Source organism: Psittacula echo (assembly GCF_963264785.1).
Source record: "Psittacula echo genome assembly, chromosome: 4".
Taxonomy (NCBI): Eukaryota; Metazoa; Chordata; class Aves; order Psittaciformes; family Psittacidae; genus Psittacula; species Psittacula echo.
In genome coordinates this window covers 54,670,655-54,689,233 of record NC_137738.1, presented here as the reverse complement: position 1 = coordinate 54,689,233, position 18,579 = coordinate 54,670,655, and positions in this window count along the sequence as shown.

Below are 18,579 nucleotides of genomic sequence, written 5' to 3'. Positions count from 1 at the left end.
GCTCTTACTACTTCATGTGCACATCCTCTCTGCTTTAAATTTGCATTGCTGAGATGGCAAGGCTTGTTGTTCTGAGAATTTGGTGTCATTCTGCAAGATCTGCACTTAGAAACTCCTACACTCATTCCAGCAAGAGACTTGAGTAACAACAAGAAGCGATAAATTCCTTCCCCACCTTGTTTTTTACTTGTAGAACTTAAAGCCTTTACTCCAACTGTGCTAAGTGCCTTGCATAAAAGCATGAAAAGGAACAACTTGTACCTTATAAGAAACAATTCATTTTAAGTCTAACTAGACATGACCAGGCAGTGGGGAGGGTTACTATTATGCCTAACTATTCTGTGGCACAAAGGGATTTTGTTAATTAGCCAAGGCCATGCCAGAAGTCTGTGGAAGAGGTGGGAACTGAACTTGGCTCATTTGAGACTTTCTCAGAGTACTGTAATTATAAGGTCAAGTTTCCATGAGGGTGAACACCAAGCTTTATATTAGAAATTTCTTCCTTTCCATTTTTTCCAAGGAAACTTCCCCTTCAATTCCCATGCAAGTCTCTCTTATTACAAAGTTCATTGGTCCTTTATTGGTCCTGTGTCCATTCTGCAGGTTTGGAAAGTATTGTTTTGATGCACATGATTGTTTATTTATAGATTTCAGGATTATTTTCAAACTCATTTGCATTTTGGGTCACTTTGATGGAAGAAATTCCCAGCATATGGACCAGAGGGTACATCAGATTAATAAAATAGACTAGCAGAATATATTCTAGACAATATGGAAGCTATTTTTCCTACTTGCTATAACAGAAGGATGAAAGTTAAATAATTTGTCCAAATTCATGCATCATTTACAGCACACTAATTTACAGTTCCTGCATTTCAAACAATCAGAAATTGTATTTAATTTATACTCTTTGGAGGCCTGACTGGTCTGTTGAAGGATTCCCACATATATATTCCCTACATTTAGATCTTTCCAGTAATAGATCAATTGCTTTTATATATAGAAACACTTTCCGTCAGTGATGATGGTGACAGTGATAATCAGATGATTCAAACCTGGCATGTTCTTTGCTTCCCAGAATCACTCATCTCTTAGTAGGACAGTCCTGAGAAGTTTGTAGTAGCTCTGTTTAGTGTGTTCTTGGTTAAGAAACGTAACAACTGTTTGTTCTGAAAGGAGAACAGTGACAATCAGAAAGACAATACCGAAAGGGAAGAGCTGAGTGTGAAATATCTTGGACATTTTCCCCTTCCACCTCTGAGCAGATCCATCAAAAGTTCTCTTCGGGTTCCTTAGAAAAGACAACTTCCAGAATGGATTGTCAGAGAATCAACTTAACTTACTATGCTTCTGCTGAAATCCTGTCCAAGGCTCATAATTTTTTCACAGATAAACAAAATGCTGTTTATTCTCTTACATGCAGTTTTGACAGATGGTTCTTAGCATCCAACCCAGGTGTAAAGAGACAGAGATAAATGAATCTGTTGTTTTTAATTCACACACACACTTGTGACTTTCATCTCTACCTGAAAAGCTCCTTAGGCTGTCTACCTATTTCTGGTTCCATCTATTAATCATAGAATCATAGAATCATAGAATAGTTAGGGTTGGAAAGGAACTTAAGATCATCTAGTTCCAACCCCCCTGGCATGGGCAGGGACACCTCACACTAAACCATGCCACCCAAGGCCTCATCCAACCTGGCCTTGAACACCACCAAGGATGGAGCATTCACAACCTCCCTGGGCAACCCATTCCAGTGCCTCACCACCCTCTCAGTAAAGAACTTCCATCCAATCTAAACTTCCCCTGTTTAAGTTTGAACCCGTTACCCCTTGTCCTGTCACTACATTCCCTGACGAATAGTCCATCCCCAGCATCCCTATAGCCCCCTTTCAGATACTGGAAGGCTGCTATGAGGTCTCCATGCAGCCTTCTCTTCTCCAGGCTGAACAGCCCCAACTTTCTCAGCCTCTCTTCATAGGGGAGGCGCTCCAGTCCCCTGATCATTCTCGTGGCCCTCCTCTGGACTTGTCCCAACAGTTCCATGTCCTTTTTATGTTGAGGACACCAGAACTGCACACAATACTCCAAGTGAGGTCTCACAAGAGCAGAGTAGAGGGGCAGGATCACCTCCTTCAACCTGCTGGTCACGCTCCTTTTGATGCAGCCCAGGATACAGTTGGCTTTCTGGGCTGCGAGTGCACACTGCTGCTCATGTTCATTTTTTCATCGACCAACACCCCCAAGTCCTTCTCCGCAGGGCTGCTCTGAATCTCTTCTTTGCCCAACCTGTAGCTGTGCCTGGGATTGCTCCGACCCAGGTGTAGGACCTTGCACTTGGCATGGTTAAACTTCATGACGTTGGCATCAGCCCACCTCACAAGCGTGTCAAAGTCCCTCTGGATGGCATCCCTTCCCTCCAGCGTATCAACCGAACCACACAGCTTGGTGTCATCGGCAAACTTGCTGAGGGCGCACCCAATCCCACTGTCCATGTCACCGACAAAGATGTTGAACAAGACCGGTCCCAACACCGATCCCTGAGGGACACCGCTCGTCTCCAGCAGGACATTGAGCCATTGACCACAACTCTTTGCGTGCGGCATCCACCGGGTGGTCCACCTATCAAACTGATGTCTCTCCAATTTAGAAACAAGGATGTTGTGTGGGACAGTGTTGAACACTTTGCACCAGTCCAGGTAGGTGACATCAACTGCTCTTCCCTTGTCTACCAGTTTCGTAGCCCCATCATAGAAGGCCACCAAATTATTCAGGCAGGATTTCCCCTTAGTGAAGCCATGCTGGCTGTCACCAACCACCTCCTTGTTTTTCATGTGCCTTAGCATGCCTTCCAAGAGAATCTGCTCCAGGATTTTGTCAGGCACAGAGGTGAGACTGACTGGTCGGTAATTCCCCGGGTCATCCATTTTCCCCTTCTTGAAAATGAGGGTTATATTTCCTTTTTTCCAGTCATCAGGAACTTCACCTGACTGCCGTGATTTTTCAAATATGATGGCCAGTGGCTTAGCAACTTCATTCGCCAGCTCCTTCAGGACCCGCGGATGGATTTCGTCAGGTCCCATGGACTTGTGTACGTTCAGGTTCTTAAGATGGCCTTAAACCAGATCCTCTCCTACAGTGGGCCTAGGGTCTTCATTCTCACAGTCCCTGCATCTGCCTTCCAAGACTTGGGTGGTGTGGTCAGAGCATTAAAAAGTTCTTCTTCTGTCCAGATACTAATTTTATTGTGCCTTTTAACAGAAGTCCCTCCCCCTGAAATATGCAATTTGCAGAGCATGAATCACATATATTATTAATATCTGATTTAAAAGTAAAATAACCTTTAATTATGAATATTCAGGAGCTCTTGTATCAATGGAAAGTCTTATGACAAGAAAAGTAAAAAAAATACTCACCCCGCCATATGCAAAAAGAGGCTGTGTAATTTCCCTTTCCAAGACGTAATGCTTAGATAAGTTATGTGAAGTTAAACAGTGGAAGTAGAGAGCAAGATGGAAATGAAAATGGTCTCTTTTAACATGGAACTTTTCCTATCCTAATAAGCATCTTGATGGACTTCCTTGCTCAAGAGTGCATATAATGTTCTGTACAGCATCTGGGAGAAGTTTTGTCATACTCATATTTTACAGAATTTCTTATGCCATATCGAGCACTGTATTCCTCAGTGACCTAAGCTGTGTCACATCGATGGAAACTATAGAGGATGAAAAGAAAATAAAAAAGGCAGAGTAGTAGAAGAGGTGCCTGCTACTTTGGCATTATCTTATACTAGGGTGCACAGAATCTGGAAGATCAAAGTACCTTGTCAGTAAGTAGGAGGGCTCCAAAAACAAAAAAGCAAATAGAGCACTCAAGAACACTGTAATAATGTAATGATGTGCTTGAGACACATAAAAAAAGAAAGAAATCATTATCTCACCTCTGTTGAGTGCAAGATCTTGTAGCGAGTACATTAGTACTTCTGTTTGCTCTATAATGTTATTTAAGTTCATGTTATAAGGCTAGCCAGTGTTGAGTTTATGTCAAGACATCCTTGATTACTATAGGCATTAGAGTTTTAGTCATGGGTACTGGACCTGAATGTACCCCAGATTTCAAACCAGAAATCATACTGACTGAGCAGAAGTTACATTGCTGCCTGTCATGTTTCAGCTTTTTCTCTATCATGTTATGTTGCTACCTTTGCTGAAGAGTTGAAAGTATCTCTTTGTCTTTCTCAACTTCTACTGTCATGGTTTGGCCAGTGGAATATGAAAACCTGGCTCTTTCTCAGACCTGGAGACGGTAGTGTGTCCAAATCCAGCCCACTTGTCTCTATTAATTTAGCTTAGAATCATAGAATCATAGAATAGTTAGGGTTGGAAAGGACCTTAAGATCATCTAGTTCCAACCCCCCTGCCATGGGCAGGGACATCTCATACTAAACCATGCCACCCAAGGCCTCATCCAACCTGGCCTTGAACACCACCAAGGATGGAGCATTCACAACCTCCCTGGGCAACCCATTCCAGTGCCTCAACACCCTCTCAGTAAAGAATTTCTTCCTTATATCCAATCTAAACTTCCACTGTTTAAGTTTTAACCCGTTACCCCTTGTCCTGTCACTACAGTCCCTGATGAATAGTCCATCCCCAGCATCCCTATAGCCCCCTTCAGATACTGGAAGGCTGCTATGAGGTCTCCATGCAGCCTTCTCTTCTCCAGGCTGAACAACCCCAACTTTCTCAGCCTCTCTTCATAGGGGAGGTGCTCCAGTCCCCTGATCATCCTCGTGGCCCTCCTCTGGACTTGTCCCAACAGTTCCATGTCCTTTTTATGTTGAGGACACCAGAACTGCACACAATACTCCAAGTGAGGTGTCACAAGAGCAGAGTAGAGGGGCAGGATCACCTCCTTCAACCTGCTGGTCAAGCTCCTCTTGATGCAGCTCAGGATACGGTTGGCTTTCTGGGCTGCGAGTGCACACTGCTGCTCATGTTCATTTTTTCATCGACCAACACCCCCAAGTCCTTCTCCGCAGGGCTGCTCTGAATCTCTTCTTTGCCCAACCTGTAGCTGTGCCTGGGATTGCTCCGACCCAGGTGTAGGACCTTGCACTTGGCATGGTTAAACTTCATGACACTGGCATCAGCCCACCTCACAAGCGTGTCAAGGTCCCTCTGGAGGGCATCCCTTCCCTCCAGCGTATCAACCGAACCACACAGCTTGGTGTCATTGGCAAACTTGCTGAGGGCGCACTCAATCCCACTGTCCATGTCACCGACAAAGATGTTGAACAAGACCGATCTCAACACCGATCCTTTAGGGGCACCACTCGTTACTGGTCTCCAGCCAGACATCGAGCCATTGACCACAACTCTTTGCATGCGGCCATCCAGCCAGTTCTTTATCCACCGAGTGGTCCCCCCATCAAATTGCTGTCTCTCCAATTTAGAGACAAGGATGTCGTGTGGGACAGTGTCGAACGCTTTGCATAAATCCAGGTAGATGATGTCAACTGCTCTGCCCCGTCCATCAGTTTCGTAGCCCCATCATAGAAGGCTACCAAATTGGTCAGGCAGGATTTCCCCTTAGTGAAGCCATGCTGGCTGTCACCAACCACCTCCTTGTTTTTCATGTGCCTTAGCATGCCTTCCAAGAGAATCTGCTCCAGGATTTTGCCAGGCACAAAGGTGAGACTGGCTGGTCGGTAATTCCCCGGGTCATCCATTTTCCCCTTCTTGAAAATGGGGGTTATATTTCCTTTTTTCCAGTCATCAGGAACTTCACCTGACTGCCATGATTTTTCAAATATGATGGCCAGTGGCTTAGCAACTTCATTTGCCAGCTCCTTCAGGACCCGCGGATGGATTTCATCAGGTCCCATGGACTTGTGTACATTTAGGTTTTTAAGATGGTCTCGAACCAGATCCTCTCCTACAGTGGGCCTAGGGTTTTCATTCTCACAGCCCCTGCATTCGCCTTCCAAGACTTGGGTGGTGCAGTCAGAGACTGCCAGTGAAGACTGAGGCAAAGAAGTCATTAAGAACCTCAGCCTTCTCCAAATCCAGGGTAGCCAGTTCTCTCGATATCTTCCGAAGGGGGCCTACGTTGTCCCTATTCTGTCTTTTATTCACTACGTACCTATAGAATCCTTTCCTGTTATCCTTAACATCCCCAGCCAAGGCAATTCTAACTGGGCCTTAGCCTTCCTCACCTGGTCCCTAGCTTCCCAGACAACATCCCTGTATTCTTCCCAGGCCGCCTGTCCCTGCTTCCACCTTCTATAAGCCTCTTTTTTCCTTTGAATTTTCCTGAGAAGCTCCTTATCCATCCAAGGATGTCTCCTGGCCCTCCTGTTGCACTTCCTTCTAGTTGGGATGCAACACTCCTGAGCATATAGCAGGTGATCCTTGAATAACAACCAAGAGTCTTGGGCCCCCCTGCCCTCTAGGGCTATATCCCATGGAACCTTACTAAGCAGGTTCCTGAAGAGGCCAAAGTCTGCTCTCTTGAAGTCCAGGGCAGTGAGCTTGCTGCACGCTCTTCTCACTGTCCTGAGGATCTCGAATTCGACCATCTCGTGATCGCTGCAACGAAGGCTGCCCTGGAGCGTTACATTTCCAACCAGCCCTTCCCTGTTGGTGAGCACAAGGTCAAGCATGGCACCTCTCCTTGTCGGCTCTTCTATTACTTGCAGAAGTTGTGTTACTGAACTGATTTCAACCACCAACACCAGAGTGATGTGCAACACAATGTAATTTCTCTCCTATGCTTTTAGGAAACTTGGTAATTCAGTGCAGATTGAAGGATTTTGTTCAGGATTTTGTAACACTGCTGAATATACTTGCATGGGATTTGCTGGCATTTTTTTGCCTTCACAAGCTGCTACCACTGTAACAAACTATAGGACAATATAGCCCTTGTCTTAAATGGGGCAAATTTGTTGAGATTATTAGAGGTCTGTGGACCCACAGAATCTTGTATTGAGATGTAGGCTGTGCTGCTTGGGATATTTCCTCCTGTCCCTGCTTGCTCAGAATATCTGATAGCAACCAATATCAATCCTGCTTCTGGTGATGGTGATAAACAAGAGATTTCACTGGTTCTATCTCCTGCCTTTGGCTAAGGTATAAAGTGGGAAAGAGGGAGAATTGTTTGTTTGTGAATGAAATAATTCTATGCAGTAAAAAATCTTTTCTGCATGTGTTTCATCCTTACTGCACCCAAATGGTGTTTGGCTTGCATTTCCAAAAATTTCTGATGAAATTATTTAATCATACATTATCACTAGAATTTGTAATTTAGAATAATTATTTTTGTCCTTTCAGGATAAGGTATTTGGTGGATTTTTCTACCTGCTTTGCCAGAATGACAATGTTAGCTAATAAAAGGCACAAATAAAAAATTTAAATCTGCACACTTAAAGTGGGCTTTGCTTTTTTGTTTAAAGTTGTCCAGAGCAAGTGAGAAGTTCAAAGGGAACAGCTCGCACAGGTGAAAATGAAGCCTTTGAAATAATCACTGATTCTGTTAGCTTGGATGGATAGGAGCTCTTACAGCTTCAGCTTCAGCTACCTTCATCTGCGCTGCATTTGTCCCTGCAGGAAACAGATGAGAAGAGTCAGAGGCAAACAGAATCTGACAGAGGAGGATGAAAAGGCCAATCTCCAAAGTTGCTGCTTGGTGTGAGGCTGCTTTAATGCTGCAGTTGGCTCAAGAAATGCCAGGTTCTTTGAGATGGAGAAGGCTTGATATTAAAGTTAAAAGATAAAAAGATGCAACCTTCTGTTTAAAATTCCATCTGTGGGTTTGTGATTCTCTGTCACATGTATCCTGTTTTCTAACCAGCCTGTGTACAAGACTAGAGAGTTCATATCTGCTCTGATGTAAATATAAAGATCTGAAGTGATCATTCTTTACTTTGGTTAAATCTGTGAAAAAAAATGCCAAAATCTATCATACTGCAAACAGAGAGCAATTGAATGTACTCTATGATATTAATGTTCAAAAAATAACAACATTATCCTTGCAAATATCTTAGCTGGAACCATTGTTTTCTGGAAATGCTGCAAAGCTTTTCCTTCCAGGCTCTCTTTCTCTCTGTTCCACATATTTGCCTATTACATGAAGTCAGAGTTCAAATGTATATTCCCTGCTCTGAAATACTCTGCTGTGCTGAGATGCAAAATCAAATAGAAGAAAAGTTTTGATATTCTATGAACAGGTCCAGTGCTGGCTAGGGTTATCTGGCGCCTTGCTGAAGAGTCTGTATTGTTAATAAAGTATCTGAAAACCTTTCTATGAAGGGGAAGAGGGAAATAGAAGAGATTCTGATTATACTTTCACCCTCTCTTTCTAAAGTCGTTTTGGGGGATAACATTTCCTAAAGTTACAATGCCTGAGAATTATATTTTAGCTAGGTAGAGAATGCAGTGAAAACTTTCACTACCATGGGTTGTGTATGTGCTTCAGAGGAACATGTTAGTTCAAACACAGGGCTATACTGCTATGCAAATATATCTATACAACTTCCAGATTGTAGCTGGCTCCTATCCAACCACTTTGGAGTTTGTGCAGAATAAGTTTTTGTCTGCCTGCAAACCACGGTGTAGGCATAACCATTCTCCTGGATTTCTGCTTGCTGTCTTTAGCTCAGGAAACTACTTTCGAGCCCCCCCATGCAAGCTGTGAAAGGCAGTAGCTGAATGTACTGCAGTGACCTTTTCAAAGCTCTTCCACAGCTCAATTGATTTCTTAACACTTCTGGCTTCAGCTTCTGGGCTGTGAAGTAGGGGCAGGATGCCAGCTAGTAAAAATTATAGGATATTGAAAAGGTTAAATCAGTCCAGTGTCTTCATAACCATCTTTAACAAATGTTGTTAAGCAAAATAGTTCTGATTTTTTGTTCTACTGCTGTAGACAGCAGAAAAAAAAAGACTTCTAATGAATATGCATTATTGCAATAAGAACAGAAAATGGCACATACACTTAACCTTCTTTTTATGATAATTTGAAGACTGCACTCTTATGGTCCTCCTGACGTGATATACCTGAGCTGCGAAGTAGCATTTGCATAGCTTTTGATCTTACAAAAGTCTTTTACTTTTATGAGTCTGATATGATTTGATGCTTCAGTGGTTTTGACTTATAAGTGGCAGTTGCAAATCCTTTTCGTTCTTTTGGAGCTGAAGTCAAAACATAATTTAAGAAGAAATAATAAGTCGATGACATCCTTGTAAGTGGAAAGAATTGGTCTATCTCTGCTGGGTAGAGAGCATTTTCCTATGGAGTGGAGGACAATATTTTTTGAGGCAGTTTGTGGTATGTTCTTCCTCTGAACTAAGCTGTTTGGTGTTTTTTAAAAGGAAAAGTAAAACACATTTAAGCCAAAGAAAAAAATAATTCTAATTTAGGTAGCCACAGTAGTTTCTCCCAGAAAAATAGGACTGCTTTTCTATTACACCTTAGTGAGTCATCAGAGATGTAACTGCTCTTGGGAAATATTTGAGGTGACTGATTTGACTTCAAAGTTTTGATCATTTAAAGGGAATATGGTTTGATGCAAGCTAGAATAAATACATAATGGTAGATTCTTTTCTAAGAAAACAACTTTTAGCATCAAAAATATGCATAGAATCATACACTACTGTTAGAGATGACAGACTTCAACACGCTGACATTAAAAAAGCAGACATAATATTCAGTATTATTTTCAATTTCTAGGCTGCAGCAAACACTGCATCCTGTGAGAGCTTTGTTACGAAATGCTTTTAAGAAGCAATTTGTAAGATCTTCACAGGATTTAGTGAAGATCTGCAGGAGCATAAAGCACCTTGCACTGGTTACCAAAACTGAGAAAAGGACTACAGCTACAGTAACAAATACAGATAGGCAAGGACTAAATAGGTAGGGTTCAAGGTTCACAGTGCTCAAACTAAGCCAGCTGAACCAGATGGGAAACTGGACCAAGCACTGTAAATTACTGTCCTACTTTTGCTGTGAATTAGTTTTAATAAAGATAAATTTTATACTTTTGAAACAAGAACAAAATAGGAACAAAAAAGTGACTTCAGCTAATTTTGCTATTTAGGAGTGAACCTATTTAACCTGAAGCTAGTGAGAGACTTATGAGACCCTAAATACAGATCTGGGACAAACATCAGACATCTAAGCTCAAAAAGCTGGCTTATGTGTTACAGAAAGGCTAGTCCTGACTGTAATAGATTTTATGTTTGGATCCAGGTGGAGGCAATGACAAAATTGGCAGGTGAAGTTATACGGGCAACCAAGGAATACAAACCGACTTAATCAGGATCAGCCAAAACCTGGTATTTTTGTGTTGCAACTTGATTCTAGCTGGAGAGTGGTTTCAGCAACAGAATGATGTTGACAGCACAATGCTCAAGAGCACAAAGTGGTGAGGCCACTCTGCCTTTTTTTGTAACTGCAGCATCTCTGCTAAATGAAAGATGTATTTCAAAATACAGCTGTCCTGTGTACAAGCCTGTAACTGGGAAGTTGTGATTAGTTTCAATTCTCTGAAGTTTTTCTGTTGCAATCCTATGTTAATGAAACGGAAATCGTTCGTGTCAGACTTCAGTATGAATGTCTGAAAAAGTGCAGAAATTGGGCAAGGGTGAGGATTCTGCCTTCAACTTCATTATTTTGAATATAGAGTTATTTGGTATATAGCACCCACTAGCAATGATCCATATGGGCTGAAAAGCCTGTGCTGGTGCAGTCTGGCCTCTGGTGCATGGACCTGGGCGTTGTGGTTTGCTCACCTAAGACACTCAGCACTTTGTAAGTTTATGCTATAAATGAAAAGTGTTATATTTAAGATTAAGAAATTGGGAAAATCCTCTACTCACCTTATAAAGAGGCTGCACCTACGCTGATGGTGCTAAGTCTCTGGGGCTGGCTAGAGCTGTGTTTGACTGACTGCCCAAGACAGAGGACCTGCAGTGCAGGGGTTATGAGAAACAGGGCTGGAAGAGCTGTTTCTCACAACTTGTGTCTGCTGTAGAGACAAGCTGTGAGAAGCAGTACTGGAAGAGCAGAAAATCCTCTTCTCCCTAGTCAACAGAGCATTAGGAATATCCAACGGGATCTGAAGTGTGCCTCACGCACCCTGGGTATGTTGCTGCTTACAGCAGAAAGCCTTGTAGAGCTACTTGGAAATGCAAGATACAGAGGCTCTGGTTGATTTTAAACTGCTGTTATTAAACATGGCCTAATGGGGCAGCTTTCAGGTCACTCAGATATTTATGTGGGAGGAGCAGTACATTTAGCTGTGATAAAGGAGTGAGGGAAATAGGGCAAAACCTGGTTTAGTTAAATATTTTTAACTCTGTAATTGTACTACGTATGAACAAGACTGAAGTGATATTTCAAAAAGATTTTCTATGCTACTCTTTGTGTCAGAATCTTGGACCAATGATGAGTACTGTAACCAGGGCAATTCAAGATGAAGATTGTTTGTTACGTTTGCAAAATACACACTGTGTGGTACCAGGAAAAAAAAAGAAAAATCTTATTGCAAATAAGAAATAAGAGTTATAGTGAGAAAACAGCCCTGGCTCAGTAACACACCTCAGTTTTTCCCCATTCGAAACACTCTAGCTAAACTGAGATTCACAGAAGATTTTTACAGAAATGAGAAAGAAAGGAATACAGTACCCTCAGGTTTTGTTTTGTTTTGTTTTTTTCTGGTACCATACCATGTGCATTTCCACTACGGATGTTGTTAAAACTGCTCGTCTTCATGCAGCAAGGACAACTGGTAAATAACTTACACAATCAATTTTTAAGAGAAAGTAGCTAGCCCATATGCTCTGCATTTTACTTGCTATTATGAAGAGGAGTCTTTTGTAATGATTATGACTAATACAGCATCAAAGAGCCTGTAAATTACTTTACTCACCAAACTGGGGCACACGTGTATCTGGATACCATACTCTTCTGGCTCCTAATTATGTGGGAGTGTAAAATGGGTGTCCAGGTGTCATATACCTTTGTTTAGGGCAGCTGTCAGTGTTGCCAGAGCTGTAAAATGGTCTGTATAAAGAACAAATACATTAAATCACAAGCTCTACTTTCCCTAGATGGAATGAAAACATTTCATATAATCCACAGCAGTGCTTGCAATGAATAGGGAATGTATTTATGTGTAGCGTTGAAAGGATCTCTGATGTTAACAGGGATTAGGGTAGGAATCTTAATCATTTAATGGCTCCCCTTTGCTGGTAGTTGTGATTGCCACATAATAATTTAAGTGATAGTGTGATGCTAAAGCAAGCATTAATTTTTAATTGCAACATTTCTTTTAACATAGAGATACAGAATATTCTGTGACTAAACTGTAAAACAATATTTGCTCAAAAAACTTTTCACTAGTACCAGCTGCAGCTGCTTTCTGGAGGAAAAAAATAATAAAAATCCACCTCCAAGCCTGTTTCTTGGCATCAAAAGTTATGTACTCTTTAATATTCTACTGGTTTTCAAAAGCACTAAAATAATATGCATATTAAAAAAAAAGACATTGTAACTAATCCCTAATGGATCCAAAAGGTGTAATGAAACACTGAAAAGATATTTTGAAATATGTGATATTATGAAATATTATGAAAGATTGTATAAAAATTTACTTAGGTTTGGAAGCAGTCTACAGGAGATCTCGAAAGACTTTTGAGATAGATAGTCACAGAACTACAGACGGCAAAGACAGTCAAGGATAAAGAAGTTGGGTAAATAAGTTAAGAATAAAGCTAAAATGAGCTGTATGTTCCTTTAGTCCTCAGGTAGAAGAGTTGGTGTCCAGGATACTACTACATGCTTATCCATGAACTTTATGGAGGAAGATCAGTGGAGGAGCATTGCCTTCGACTCCTCGACTCCTTCCTTGTAGAATAACCTTTCTCAATGTGTATTTCACCACACTGCACACTTTTGCATGTTAGTTTTGCTGTCCCTCCAGCAGCTTAGTCTTTTTCCTAACATGAGGTGATGACTTTCTCCCTAAATGTCATTCAGCCTTTCAAGTCAATACTAGTCATGTTGTGTTTCTTTGGGTAGGTGATGGGCAAATCTGTACTGAGATGTACTAGTGTTCAAGACTCATCTGTCCAGCATTCCCTCTTCCCACAGTAGTATCGTGGTAGTAGTGACCACCAACATTCATGCAAGTTTACACTTATCCACTTATCCTGGTCTAGTGATGACAGGATCTGTTTGTTCATCTCTGGTGAATGAGATGCAGACTCCATTTTTCTAAGGAAGTTGTCTGCAGATATGCTTTTGAAAAACACTTTTAGCTTTCCTTTTTAACACAATGGCTTTTACTAAGTGTGCAAAAGACTTGCATACTCCAATCAGGAAACCATTCTGGAGGATTGTTTCTTGGCAACAAGATCAAATGTCCTGCATGCGTGGTGTACCCTTGTGTGGGTTTCCATCATGTGCACAGTAGCTTGTGTGATTGGGAACAGTTGTATAAAAGCCCCCACAGTCAGAAAGGTGACATATTTCCTGCATTTATTTTAGAGAGTGACCCCAAAGATATGATCCAGCCGGGCTGTGGGGAAACAAAGCTCAGGCTTTTGCTTTTTATTCTGAGGGAGCAAAGCTTGAGTTCAGCTTTCATACATCCCCAGGAATTTTATTATCTGTTTTTTGAATTTTCTACGCTTTCCACCTGGAGGCATCAGGGCTATTTTGACATCTCTTTATTTTTTTATTTTTTTTAATGACAGTATGCAGCTGTTTGCCAGACAGTTTTTAAGGGAGCAGTAGCAGGGGAAATCAGATTATCTTCTGTTTCCTTGTCCCAGATGCCTTCTCTCCTGTACTTACTTTTTTCTGGACTTATATTTGCAGAGAACTGCGAAGTATCGCTCCATCTTTTCTCTACTTCCTGGCTAGAGGGAGCATGCAAAGTGGATCCCAGATGAGACCAAAGTCTTTTGCTTTGTTTACTCTAACAGTTTGGTTTGTATTTGGTTTTGGTTTTTTTAATTTCTCTTGCCTCTTTTCCCACACAGCCCAGAGACATTCATAAATTGCCCAAAGCTGCTTCAGCAATGCTGTTTTCTGCCTCTGTGTGTGCCTGTTTCAGACTTGGTGAAGTCTGTCTGCCAGGGCACGTGGTTTGCATCTGCCCCACTGCCAATGCTGCCTGTTGTCTGTAGGCATGCACTCGCAGTGCAGCCTTTCTGTACCCTGCTGTGCAGGCAAATGTGTAGCTCTCTCTTAAAAAGTGGCAGAATTAGAAACTGAGCAGACTGAAGTAGCAAATGTTTGCATACAGCTCTGGCAATCAACGATTTCTTTCAATCAAGTTTATTGCCCTTGCAATCCAAGCAGAGTTTACATTCTCCCTTTCCTGCTCTGTTAGCAAGCAACAGTTTGAAAGGTCCAAAACTGTGCTTTTAACATCAGGACAGTACAATTTTCTAATATATAGGTAGATTTCACAAAAATTGGGGTTAATATACTGAGTATACAGGTAAACTGATTGCTCTTGGGCTCCTGGAAAGGCAGTCTGATGAAGGTTTCCTCCAAGGTTACCAATGGCTGTGAAATGAGGAGTTAGGACTGGCTGCTTACATTGCCTCTGCTGCTCAGAGCAGAGTACAAAGGGAGTGAGGAACAAACTGATATAATTTTGGTCTTGTGCCCAAATATCTTTGCCTTATTCCTGCCTCTAAGCTGTATAAGGGTAGTATTATTTTATAACTGTCTCAATATGGCAATACAGGCCTCAGTGCTTACTTTGGCAGCCTTCTCTGTTTGCTTAACCATTCCCTGAGTGACACCATTGGGTGTTCAGGACACATAGGCATCTAAAGTGTGCATTATTTTAGGAAAGCCAGAATTCTGGATTCCTGGAGTCTGAAAAAGGGAAGGGTGTGAAATAATTGTGCTTTCTTCTCCGCAGAGAAAATGAGGTACAGCTCATTTGTGCAGCTACAGGAAAGATTTCTCTGCATTACAGCCCTGTACCACACTGTTGGAAATATTCTGACCCATGAACTTCCACACAGCTCAGCTTTTTCAGCTTCTGTAAAAGCATTTGTGTACTCAGGTATGTACGTAGCTTTGAATGAGGTAAAGATAGCAGCAGCAGCAGTAGGCGCCACTGCTGGTCTCAACATTTGATGCCTTTTTCCGTCTTCTTACCTTTTTCTCTTTCAAACGCTTGTGGAAGTGGCAGAGACAGCTAGCTCCTGCTCACAGTGGGTAACCTCTCAGACTTGGAATAGAAATCTTGATGCAGTTATTGGGTTTTTTTTTAAATATGGCTTATTTCAGGGCTCCTTTCACAGCAAGGCTGCACTGAAGTCGGAGACCTTCCTTTTTTGTTCATTGATGGCTGCACTTGTGTTCACGTTTCTTCAGACCCTTTCATGACATCCTGCTTCCACTATTTTGCTCTCAGGAGTTTTTCTATTTTTCCCCCTCTCTAGTCCTGGCTGTTTTGACAAGAAAGAATCAGAGTTGCTCAAGTGGATCACAGGACACTTATTGCAAAAAGAAGGGCTCCTCAGCGTGGTGTTTTACTCTGTGCCCTCTGCTCTGTCATGGGTTCCCTCACCCTGCCTGTACCACTCATAGCCCAGTAAAATGGAGCATCCAGGAGTCACAGTAAAGAAGTTCTGTTCCAGCTTTGCTAGCATTTCTGGGTGTTGTAACTTCCAGCAGTGCTAAAAAATAAGTGCTGGTTCCGGGGGCAAAACCCATGAGGTGAATCAAGAAACAAAAAGATGACACTACATTATTATGGGAAGAGTAAAATCCAGTATTAATCAACCACATGCTGAGTACAGTGACGCCTGCAACTTTTGTCTCCGAGGGAGCTTTATGAAACTGGAAAAATAGATGAGTTGGGCAATTTCTTGCCCTCAGATTTTTCATCACAGCCCAGAGTTTAATGTACCCACAGAAACAGTAGGAAACTGGGATTTCTACTCTTCCCATGGAAAACTAGGGGTAGAAAGTCTCCACAGCTAATCTGTAAACTGGCCATGATGGACTTGCCTAACTTCAGGTAAATTTCTAACCATAACTAGCAAGCAGCAGGCACCGGAGCCAGACTGCAGGCATAGAGTAAGGGTTTTCTGATTGTCTGTTTACATGCTGCAGGTCCTGGTGTAGTGACTTCCCAAACTGAGAGTAGTGGTTTTCATTTAATAGCCCTTATTTTTTCCCTAGATCTAATAACCTTTTGATCCCATATAGAGTTTTGGCCTTCACAGTCTCCTGCAGGAGATAGTTCTGTAGTTTAAGCATGCCCAGTTTTAAGCCTGCAGTTGGACAATTTGATGCCCCTTTGTTCTGACATTATGGCAATCTGAATAGTATTTCTTCTTTATCCACTCATTATTTTATATACCTCTACTATTTTCCCACTTGCAGTCTTTTCTTTCACCACCTTAACAATTTTAGTTAATCTCTCCTCATGCAGACATTCTGCCGTAACTTTGATCAATTTTTTCACTTTTCTCTACCTTTTGTAGTTGTATTGCACCCCTTTTGAAGCAGGTGACAAGCACTTCATATAAGAGTCAAGATACAGATATACCATGAATACGTACAGTGACAATATTTTCTTTGTCCTCTCTTTCTGTCCTAGTAATTGCTATAAATCCATTTGTTCTTTGACACCACAGATATGAAAATGATATTTTCAGAGAACTATATTCAGTGGCTCCAAAATCTCTTCATTAGTGATAACTGGCAGTGTCAAGCCTACCACTGTGTTCATATAGGTAGGTCTGTTTATTCCTCATTTGGGTTCCTCTGTGTTTATCAACGCTGGATGCAATTTTAACTATATTGATTTGAATGGAATTTCATCAGTGTTGCTTAATACCATGAGATCCTCTGAAATCTGCCTTCTCAATAAGTACCTGCTTCACTCACTTGAATTATATCCAAATCTTTTCTAGTTCATTGAATTGCCTAAACTCCAGATCCTTGAAAACTTTACTTGTCTTATATGAAGTTATTAATTTACAAGAGGCAACTGAGGGCTGGTGAGAAACTGGTTTTGTAAACAATGAGTTGTTACTCAAAAGCAGGCAGAGTGCCACCATTCTTTCAAACCCATTCTTTTCAAATTCTTTCTTTTTTAAAAATTAGGTGCTTTCTGAGCACATGTAAGGAGAAAATCTGTTCTGTTCACTACCAGATAAATTCAGTTTTGATGCTGTTTATTTCATTCTGAATACCATTGGGAAGGAAATTGGTGCCCAGCTTGACAAACAGTATGTGTCTAATGGCCTTGGGTATCCAGCAAAGTTTTGTCCTGAAACCTGAGGCATTTGGGTATTCATCCGGAATGTAAGCAGCTTTGCCTGAACAGTTCTTCTGTCATAAGTGGTTGAGAATGCCTAATGTAATCTTTCTGTGCAATTTCTTTTGCCGAAGTCCTTAGGTGCAGAAGGAACATCTACATTGCAAAGTGTTCCTCGCTATGGGACTGAGCTGGTATTACTAGAATATGCCTAGTTATGGCAAATTTTAGAGTAATATATAGATGCATTAATATGAATTCCACCTTAATTTCTGATCTCATGGATTACTACAGAAGATTGATCCAGAATGCCAACCCAGATGCCAAATGGCAGAAAAATAAATTGCAGAATGGGATCTCCTGCTTACATTGTTATTTACCTGAATCAAATGAACCTGATTCAAAAAATACAAAAAAACCCCAACCAACTGAAATCTCAAAGAAGCAAATTAAAATTAATAAATTACAAACTATTGCCCTTTCAAAATTGCTACTGCTACAGAGTTTGTCAATTAAGCAATAACTATTTCTCATTGTTTAAGTAACAGTTTGAATTAGGAAATATGTTTTTTTTTATAATTCTACAAAATAAAACCATATTTGTATAGTTATTTTTGTCTTTTAAGTTTAAAAATGTTTGCCTATTCTTGTTGAAATCCATTAGATTTTGACAAGGAGGAAAATATTTAAGAAGAGATATTTTGACCACAATCCTTTTCAGTTGTGATTGAGCACAACCCATATTATGAACACAGCAATAGGTGAAAGACTGTGGTTTTGACTACTTCTGTTGCTTTTGCTCTGGTTTCCTACGTAACATAAGTAATAGAAAAATGTGGCATTTGATTTTTTTTTTTTTCCTCTTCTGAGTAGCCGTAAAGGATCCATTTACTGAGGATATTTAGGCAACAAAGCATACGGATAAGCATAGAAAAGATGATTACCCAGAGGTACTTATGTCCCACTTCAGTGGTCTTGCCACTCACAGCAGGGAAAGGGCAATTGGCTGATATCCCCCTTTCCTGTGTTGTGCTGCCCTCTTCTTCCACTGACTTCAGTTTAAGATCCTTAAAACTCCAGGAAGACATTACTGACTGGTGCTGGGATTTTCCTAGGAAGTACAGTGCTTCTTTTTCCCTCTGTCGGTCAAACTACTGAATTAATTTTTCAGCACAGAAATTTGTATTTTGGGAGTGACAGTGGAGATACTTTACCTGATTTAGCCTTATTTTCAGATAAGAAGTTGTTCTTTCTTAAAAAACCAACGCTCTAAAACTGAA